We start from the raw sequence: 10938 nt of genomic DNA, 5'->3' as shown, positions 1-10938 counted from the left end.
TTTGAACTGAACTCAACATGTCTTTATATGTGTAGTTGACTGTGAAGCAGCAAATTGATTTTCAAGTAATAATCCGTTTCTGTTCAAAGTCATTTTAGGCCTTTGGTGGCCAGAGTCCTACAAATTTTGACAAACAGTTGCCTACATGTGCCTTAGGTCTTGTACACATTTATTGTTGGAAAAATCCAGCCATGCTTGGCATGAGTTTAAAAACATTCAGAGACCTTTGTTCTCATATTCCTCATTTTAGGGGCATTTATCCATTGACATTAGGTCTTCCACATCTGTTCATGCATTTAAATGAAAGTTAAAGACCTTCCTTTTTGATCAAGTTTTAGTGTTTTTATAATTTATATGCACCATGCTATTCTAGAAGAACTTGTTCAGAGCAATTTACTCAGTTTTATATGTCACTGGTATTTTTATGCTTTATATATCTGAGCCTTTAAAATGTGATATGAATAAAAGCAGCCTTCTAAATAAAGATTGATTGGTAACAGTTACACAATAAACCATATTCTTCATATGAGATTAAAAAACTGTACATATGTTGTTTAAAATAATTCATCTCAATTTAATGAGATATATATAAATCAATATCCTCATATAGATGGCAAAGTTAAATTGGAAATTTTTTTTGAGAAAAAATATTTTGGATAAATGCTCTATTCAAATGGTTGAAAACATCTGTAGACAATGTAGTCTAAATATGAGCATTATAAACACCATTTACATCCACAAAGTCTGAATCTGTTGTTGTTGTTAGGCCCCTTCTTGTCAGTTCCAACTCATAGTGAACTTAAGCGGAACAGAGTAAACAGTGTCCTTTCTAAAGGTAGCCTGACAATTTCTGCCTCATTTGACCCCATTGTTGTGGCCACTTTGTCACTTCATTTCATTGAGAGTCTTGCTCTTTTTCGCTGACGCTCTACTTTTCCAAACATGCTGTCCCTTCTGATAGCATTTCAAAAGTATGTGAGAAAAAGTCTTGACATTCTCATTCCTAAGGCACATTCTCCCTTTACTTTTTCCAAGACAAAGCTATTCATTTTTCTAGTAGTCCATGTTGTTGTTGTTGTTAAGTGTCATTGAGTTGGTTCCAACTCATAGTGGCCCTATATAGGATTTCTGAGGAGCAGCTGGTTGGTGGGTTTGAACTGCCAACCTTGTAGTTAGCTGTCCAGTACTTAACCTCAGTGTCACACCAGAACTTCTCTGGTTGTCCATAGTACATTCAATATTCTTTGCCAACACCATAATTCAAATGTATTAGTTCTCTGTCTTCCTTATTCATTGTCCAGCTTTCCCTTATACATGAGCCAATAGAAAAATCCCGTGACTTGGGTCAGGAACATCTTAGTCCTTAAAGAGACACTTTTGATTTTTAATACTCTAATGAAATTGTTTGCAGCAGATTTGCCCAATGTGTGATGTCATTTTATTTCTTGTCTGCTGCTTCTGTGGACATGACTTATGGATCTTTTTGTTGTTTTAGTTAGGTGTCACTGAGATGGTTCTGACTCACAGAGACCCTATGTCTGGTCATGTGCCATCCTACCAATTGCTATGTTTGAGTCCATTGTTGCAGCTACTGTGTCAGTTGAACTTGTTGGGGGTTTCCTTTTTTATCATTGACCTTATAGGTTACCCGACTTCTAGTGTGGTGCTGTAGGATCAACACTGAACTACAAACCATAAGGTTGGTAGTTCAAACCCACCAGCTGAACCTCAGAAACCCTATACAAGGTTGCTGTGAGTCAGAATGGACTCTATGGCAATTAACCACACAACAAGTTCACCAAGAATGATGTCCTTTTACAGGGACTGGTCAACATTTATTCACTGCTGTTTCCCTGATTATTGATTGTGGATCTAAGCAAATTGATGTCTTTGAAAGCTTCAATCATTTCTTTATTTAGCACACTGTTGTTTATTGGTCTAGTTATGAGGATTCACATTTTCTTTAAGATACAATCCATACTGAAGATTGTAATCATTGATCTTTATCGTAAGTATTTTAATTCCTATTTTTCCCAGCAAACAAGGTTGTGTCATCTGCATATCACAAGTTGATAATAAGTCTTGATCCAATCCTGATGTCATGTTCTTCATCATATAATCCAGCTTCTTGAATTATTTTCTCAGTATACAGATTGAATAAGTATGGTGAAAGGATACAACACTGCTGTACACCTTTCCTAATTTTCAACCATTAAGTATTCCTTTGTTCTGTTTTAATGACTATCTCTTGGTCTATGTTGAACTTTCGCATGCACATTGGTGATGGAGGTTGGTGATTATGTGCCATGGAGTCAGTTCTGACTCATAGCGACCCTGTACAGAGTTTCCAAGGCTGTTAATCTTTAGAGGGGCAGAAAGCTTCATCCTTCTTTTGCGGAACAGCTGGTAGTTTCATACTGCTGACCTTGAGGTTAGCAGTTTGATTCTAACCACTTAGGTACCAGAGGCTACTGAAAATACCATGGCTTCCGTCAAACACATTAATACTCAAACTAATATCTTTGTGCTTCAACACTTTAAAGAAGTCTTGTGTAGCAGATTTGACTAATGCAATACGTTGTCTTATATCTTAACTGCTGCTTCCATGAATGTTAATCTAATGTGGATCTAAGCAAAATGAAGTCTTTGACAATTTCAATTTTTTCTCCATTAATCATACTATTTACTGGCCCATTTATGAGGATTTTTGCTTCTTTTACCTTGAAGTGAAACCAATACTGAAGGCTGTGGTCTTTGATCTTCATTGTTGTTGTTGAGTCAGTTCCGACTCACAGCCACCCAGTATAGGGTTTCCAAGGGACAGCTGGTGAGCTAGCTTGAACTTCTGACCTTGCAGTTCAAGCCCACTTTACAGTCTAGCACATCAACCCACAGCATGTCACACAAGGACTCCTAATGCTCTTCATTTTAAATCCACTTCACTTACAGCAAGCAAGGTTGTATTGTCTGCATACCACAGGTTGCTAATGAGTCTTCTCCCATCCTTATTGTACATTCTTCTTCATATAATCCAGCTTCACAGATTATTTGTTCAGAATACAGATTGAATAAGCATGATGAAAGAATTAAACCCTGGCAAACACCTTTCCTGATTTTAAACCATTCAATGCATCATTGTTCTGTTCAAATGATTGCCTCTTGGTCTATATGCAAGTTCCTTGTGAACAGAATTAAATGTTCTAGACTACCCATTCTTCACAATGTTCTCCATAGCTTGTCATGAGTCACACAGTGAAAAGTCTTTGCATAGTGACTAAAGCACAAGTAAACATCTTTTTGTTATTTTTTGCTTTCAGCCAAGATCCATGATGAAAGCAATGATATCCTTCATTCCAAGTCTTCTTCTGAGTCTGGCTTGAATCTCTGGCAGTTCTCTGTCAATGTTTTAGTTTAGCCATTTTTGAATTATATTTAACTAAACTTTACTTGCATGTGATATTAATGATATTATCTAATGATTTCTGTATTCTGTTGGGTTACCTTTCTTTGGAATGGACACAAATATGGATATCTTCCAATCAGTTGATCAAATTTCTTGTCGTAGATGAATGAGCTTGAATTTTCTAAAGCTTCAGCCTGAATTGGATATCAGCATAATATGGTCTGCTCCACAGTCCGCCCTGCCTGGTTTTGGCTGATGATACTGAGCTCCTACAATTTCTTCCCACAGATATAGTCAATTTGATTCCTGTGTATTCCTTCTGGTGAAGCTTATGTGTATAGTCACCTTCTTCCAATTTTGTTTCTATCACCAAGACCATATTTTCAAATGACTGATCCTTTCTTGTTGTTCCTAATTTCACATGCTTGATCAATTTAAGACTGAAGAAGACTTACTCAGTTTCATCATCACTGACTTTAGTGGTTGGTGCATAAATCTAAATAATAGTAGTATTAACTGGTATTTCTTATAACTGTATGGATATTATCCTGTCACCGACAGATATATCTTGACATGTTCTTTTTGATGATGAATGCAATGCCATTTCTCTTCAGTTTGTCATTCCTAGCATAGAAACCCATATGATTATCAGATTAAAAAAGGCCAATACCAGTCCATTGCAGTTCTCTAACGCCTAGACTATTAGTCTTTATGTGTTCCATTTTATTTCTGACAACTTCCAATTTTCCTAGATTTGTATTTCATGCATCCCATATGCTGATTATTAAAGGATATTTGTTAAGTGTTTTTTCTTGTTATGTGTTTTGTCCCATCAGCAAATGAAGGCCCAGAAAGCTTTTCTTCATTCATGTCATTATGGTCAATTGTACTTTGAGGAGGATGCTCTTCCACATTTGTGCTTTGAGTGCCTTCCAAACTATGTGGTTCATCTTCCAGCACTATAGCTGACAATATTCCATGGCTGTTTATAATGTTTTCATCTTCTTGCACTATATCTGACAATATTATGCTTTTATTCATAAGGATTTTATGACTAGCCATTCAGAAGTTGTCTGCCTCTCCTTCTTACAAGTTTTTCATAGACTGAAAGTGCCTACGACACTGCTAGTATTTAAAATATCAGCTGAATAACTTTGAGCATCACAACACCACACAGGCTACCACAGTATGACAAAGTGACAGCTGTCCTATATAGTATTGATATTCTTATGAATGCAAGACCAGTGAATTATTCTCTGCAAATACCTTTTTTAAATAACCTAAAAGATCTCTATACACATGGATGTCCCGGATGGAACATAAATCAAATAGACAGCATTTGTATTAGTGCCTCCTTTGGAAAGGTATAGATAACATCTGAAAACACTTGAGCATCAAAAATCCGATTCTTAAAAACCAGCCCAAATTTTGAAATATAATTTTATCATCACTGTGTATATAATTTGTTTGAGGGTTGAGAAATTAATACTTGTTTCAAAGTTATTTTGCTGTTGTTAAGTGCCATCTTGTTGCTTCTGACTCAAAGCAACCCTTATAGGGTTTCTAAGAAGCTGGTGGGTATGATCTTTAGGTTAGCAGTTCAGTACTTATCCTACAGTGTCATACCAGGACTCTAAGTTATAATAAAGTATTATCTATATTGGAAGAAATTGAATATGTATGAATAAATCTACTTAATCATAACATAGTTAAATATATATTAAAATAATTGTTATGTAAAGCATATCACCTGAATTTGGAGATCATCTGAAGAACAGTTTTGATGCAATAGACTAAAAACCAAATACCAGAAGATTTGTAGGATGACATCAAGATCATCATAAAGGAAGAAAGCAAAAGGCCATTAAGAAGACAAGAAAGAAAGAAAAGACCAAAAATTGATGTCATAAGAGACTGAAATTTGATCTCCAGTATAGAGATGCTAAAGCATATGGAAGTGAGAGGGTGAAAGAGCTGAACAGAAAATTTCAAAGGGTAGCTCAAAAAGACAAAGTCAAATATATAATGAAATGTGCAAAGACACAGACTTAGAAAATTAAAAGGGAAGAACATGCTCAGCATTTCTCAAGCTGAGGGAAAGGAAGCAAAGATTCAAACCTTGACTTTCAGTACTGAAGGATTCTATGGGCAAAATATTGAATGATGCAGAAAACATTAAAAGAAGATGGAAGGAAACCACAGAGTCACTTTACCAAAAATAAATGGTTGATGTTCAACTGTTTCAAGAGGTAGCATATGCTCAAGAGCCAATGATCCTGAAGGAAGAAGTCCAAGGTGTATTAAAGACATTGGCAAAGAACAAGGCACTGGGAATAAATGAAATACAAATTGAAATCCTTCAACAAACCAATGTGGTGCTGCAGGCACTCACTCATCTATGCCAAGAAAATTGGAAGACAACTACTTCCAGGTCAACTGCCTGGAAGAGATCCGTGTTTGTGACTATTGCAAAGAGAAATGACCCAACAAATGCAGAAGTCATCTGACAATATCACTGATATCCCATGCAAGTAAAGTTTTACTAAAGATAATACAAAACAACCCAGCTGAAACCATATATTGATGAAGAACTTCCAGAGATTCAAGCCGGATTCAGAAGAGGATGTGGAACAGTGGATAGCATTACTTATAAGTCTAGAAGCAACAATTGGTGGAGATGTTTCTTGGGAACATTCAGCAATGTTTTCAAGACACCTAGCTTAAGGGATGCCTCAGCAGCATCTCAAACGGCACAGTTGAGTTAGTCTCATCAAGAATGGTCTAGGAGAAGTTTTTACTGATTTCTTCAGATGGGAGGGGTGAGGCTGTTGGCAAGAGTGATTCTATGGAATCTACAGGCTTTATATTCCCAGCTTCCTGATTGTCAGCCCAACTGTCCCCATCCAAAGTTTCAGGATCCCATTTCTTCCCAATCAATGCCCTCACTTTAGCACTGGACACCATTCCATGTTGGGAGTTGAGTCAGCATTGTTATTCAGCCCCTCTTACAATAAGAGTCTGGGATTGGTTTTCAGCAATATCAGATGTGCTACTACAGATATTTAGACTTTCTTTCAGGCCACAAGTGGAAATTTTGGGGTCTTTTATGTGGCACTTGAGTTCATCTCTTTCTTTTACCACTAGGTCTATTGTAAGTAAGGCCAATCAACCAATTTCTTTATACTTCTCATCCTGACATAATTGTAGAAAGGTGTACACACAATCACCTAGAGCCTTACTTCTCTCCAATACACATTCTATTGGTGATGGTATTTCATGTATTAATATTGCCACATTTTGCATGGATTAATAGCACCCTCACTCTCTTCACTAGTGGAGGCAGAGTATTCAGTGCCTTTAAATTTAGTCAGACTTGAGAATCAATTTTAAAAACTCATCCTTGTGATATTGTTTCTCTAGAACCACTCTTGGTACCAAACGTTTTATGCTGAGTTGTATAGAGAAGCAAAACCTGTGAAGGATATATGGCTCACAATTGTAGAGATAGGAGAGAGTATCAAATCTAGATCAGCTGAACCAAGATCAGCAGGCAAGGCTAACAGGAGTCCCAAGTCCAGACCAAGTGAACCAAGATAGTGGGTGGTTCAGAAAGCAGGAGTACCAAGTTCAGACACTGAGAAGGAATGTGATGCTGGAGCATGGGTGACCAAATCCTGGGTGGGCATGCTGCAGGGACTGTAGCAGAGAGGACAAGATCCAGGATGCTGCCAAATAACTGGGAATCCTGGCCCAATCAACTTGACACAGAACCTTAATTATCACACTTTTATTTGAGTTATATTCTCCCTCTTACATTTAATCTTCTTAGAAATGTATTAAGAGAAAGTGAACACATGACATCGTTTGAAATAACTCATTCTCTGTTAGCTTACTTATTATTGTCCTCCAAAATTTTCACATGATGGTAATGAAAACTCAGCATTCCTGGTAATGAAAAGCAAGAATGAGTACCATCCAGGAAAATTCAATGCAAAACAATCTATATAGTTGCTCTGCTTTGAATTGCCTGAAATTTTTGTGCATTCAAGTTGGGTAAACATGATATAAATTGGAGACAGAATCATTTAATTTTAGTAATGTTTTAACTTAATCCTCAATATATGCTTACTATTTTTTAAAACCAATTTCCTTAAAATAACCCCCTTATGAGGTCTGATAACTAAACACCCTTTGAAGAGTAATCTTAGTTTTACTAAATGGTTATTTGCAGTTATGTAACTAGAGTTGGAGAAGGTTTAAAGACAGTCAGGGATGACAATTTAATATCCATAGAGATAGTTCTTCCCCATAGCTCTTTGAAATTACTTGCATTTAGAATGCAATGTCCCTTTTTATGAGGATCATAGTTCTAGTTTGCCTATTTTTTGGTATATGAGAAGAGCTATCTTATATATTTTGTCAAATTTTACAGTTATTTACAGTTGAGGACAAGTCATATACCAGTTATTTTTAGTTTCTGGGAGTTAAATTGTCACACAGATAGATTTTATTATTTTTATTAAATGCTGGAAATGTTTGAACTGTTAAAAATAAATTATATCACTATTAATTTTTTACATTGATATGCTTGCACCATCAATATTTTCTTAGACATTTATGACCCATCTTTGAAATATAACTGTGCTGTTGCAAAAGTTAAAAAGCCCTGATAATGTAGTGGGTTACTCATTGGGCTGCTAGCCACAAGGTCAGCAGTTGGAATTAATTAGCTGCTCTGTGGGAGAAATCGGAAAATTTCTGCTCCCATAAATACTTATAACCTTGAAAACCCTAAAAAGGGTCACTAGAGTTAGAATTGCCTAGATAGCAGTAGGTTTAGGTAGTAGGTAGGTTGCATAAGTTTGAGAAGTGTTGGTTTATATCATAAAGTTATGCTCTAAATTTAGAAGTTAAAAATTTTAACTGATATTTTCAATAACTTCATATGCATGTGAAAGCTGGACAGTGAATAAGGAAGACCATAGAAGAATTGATGTTTTTGAGTTATGCTGTTGGAGAAGAATATTGAAAGTGCCATGGGCTTACAAACAAACCCACAGATCTGTATTGGAAGAGGTGCAGCCAGAGTGCTCCTTGGAGGCCAGGATGACCAAACTTTGTCTCTCATACTTCAGACATATCCTCAGGAGGGATCAGTTGCTGGAGAAGGACATCATGTTTGGTAGAGTGGAGGGTCAGAGAAAAAGAGGAAGACCTCCAGTGAGATGGATTGGCAAAGTGGCAGCATCATTAGGCTCAAAGGTGGCAACAATTGTGAGGTTGGCCCAGGACCGGGCAATATTTCATTGTGTTGTACATTGGGTCACTATGAGTCAGTAGATACTGACTCAATGGCATCTAACAACAACAACAACATCAGCAATGATACTGTTGGTTACGTTATAAAATAGAATCATTTGTAACATGATGTGCTGAATTCAGAAATAGACACATTTTTTAAATACCTTTCACTTTGTGTTTGCATACTTTGGTTAAGCAAAATATATGAGGGGGCATATAGCCAAGCTATAAGCATACACCATAATATTCCATCTTTGAGACAAGAGCCAATAACAGCTGTTAGGCATTACATGTGAAAAGGGAAACCTATCTCCTGATCATATCCACCAGGCGACACCTAGTAAGCTTAATAACACAACAACAAATATCCATTTAAGCATGAAAAAACCCACATAACTACTAGAAATGACAAACAAAAGATCTCAAACACAATAAACAATCTCAAAACATGCCCCAAAACAGAAAAGAGTAAATGAGACAAATGCACTTCAGACAGACAAAAGCTCACTAGAAGAGGAAGAACAGGTTTTGGATTTGCCTGAGAAAGAATTCAGAATGATATGGAAACAAATTCAAATGCTCCAAAAAGGGGTGGAGGAAAACAAGGAAGAAGGCAAGAAAGTACTACAAAAGCAATCAAACGAGATTTATACAACATTGGAAACAATTCAAAACCTGCAAAAAGAGGTCCAGACAATTAATAATAATATATCTATCATAAATGGACAATACACTGAAAGAGTAAAGGAGCAGAATAGAAGAGATGGAAGCCAGAACTAGTGAGCTGGAAGACAAACCTCTTAATACTGCTAAGATGGAAGAGCAACCTGAAAAAAAGGTTAAAAAAATCTGAAGAGAGTCTAATATTCATGCTGGATAACATGAAGAGGAACAACTTAAGAATTATTGGCATTGCGGAACAGGAAGAATCAGAGACGTCCACAGAGGAGATAGTTGAAGAGATTTAGGAAGAAATTTTCCCTAACATCTTGAAAGATGAGATGATAAACAATCAAGAAACTGAACATACCCCAGGAAGGATAGACGCAAAAGAAAGTCATCAAGACATATAATAATCAAGCTTTCCAAAATCAAAGACAAGGAGAGAATCCTAAAAGCATCCAGGGAGAAGAGAAGTGCTACTTACAAAGCAAGCAAATCAGATTAAGCTCTGACTTCTCAGCAGAAATGATGCAGGCAAGAAGTCAATGGGGAGACATATACAAAACCCTAAAAGAAAAAACTGCCAACCAAGAATCGTCTATCCAGCAAAAGTATCAATCAAATATGATGGTGTAATCAAAACATTCCAATATAAACAAAATCTAAGAGATTTTATCAAAACCGATCCAGCACTTCAAAATATCCGAAAGGGAGTTTTTTGGACTGAAAACCAACAAGAATGGACAACAGGCAGAGATTGACAGGCATGGCAACACCACCTGGAACTCAGTCAACAGATAGCAGAGTCCAGAACAGAACAAAACCACAACAATGAATTCAAAGGAGTTGGGAAGTCAACTTAAGATAAAAATAATATCAATGTCAAAGAAGGGATAAATGTAGGAACAGAGATCCAGGTGGTGAGGATGTCAGGTAGATTACAAGATACAATAGATTCTCTTAAATGGAAAGAAGAGTTAATAGACTATAAGTTAACCCCAAAGAAAGTTAATACTTCACACTTATCATGAAAATGAACTTCCAAGCAGAACAAGAAAACTAAGAAGAAACCGACAAGATACAGCACAAAAAAACAAACTCAGCACAAAAAGGCATGCAGAACAAAACAACGAACAGCACTACCAAAAAATGAATATTAATTCATACCTATTAATTCAGCAATTAATTCATACCTATTGATAATTACATTGAATGTCAATGGATTGAATGCACCAGTGAAGAGACAGTGAGTGGCAGAATAAATAAGAAAACAAGACCCTTCAATATGCTGCCTGCAAGAAACATACCTTACACACAAAGACAAAAACAGACTAAAACTTAAAGGATGGAAAAAATATACCAAGCTAACTGCAACAATAAACAAGCAGGAGTGGCAATTCTAATCTCTGATAATGTAAACTTTAAGACAAAAACCATCATAAGAGATACAGAAGGACACTATTTCATAAACAAAGGGTCAACTGAGCAAGATGACATAACCATAATAAATATCTATGTTCCCAATGATAAAAGTTCTGGTAGCGTAGTGGTTACGAATCGGGCTGCAAACC

Source organism: Chrysochloris asiatica, unplaced genomic scaffold (assembly GCF_000296735.1).
Source record: "Chrysochloris asiatica unplaced genomic scaffold, ChrAsi1.0 scaffold00170, whole genome shotgun sequence".
In the NCBI taxonomy this organism is placed as follows: domain Eukaryota; kingdom Metazoa; phylum Chordata; class Mammalia; order Afrosoricida; family Chrysochloridae; genus Chrysochloris; species Chrysochloris asiatica.
The sequence above is the reverse complement of the archived record's forward strand: the minus strand, read 5'-3'. Positions refer to the sequence as shown.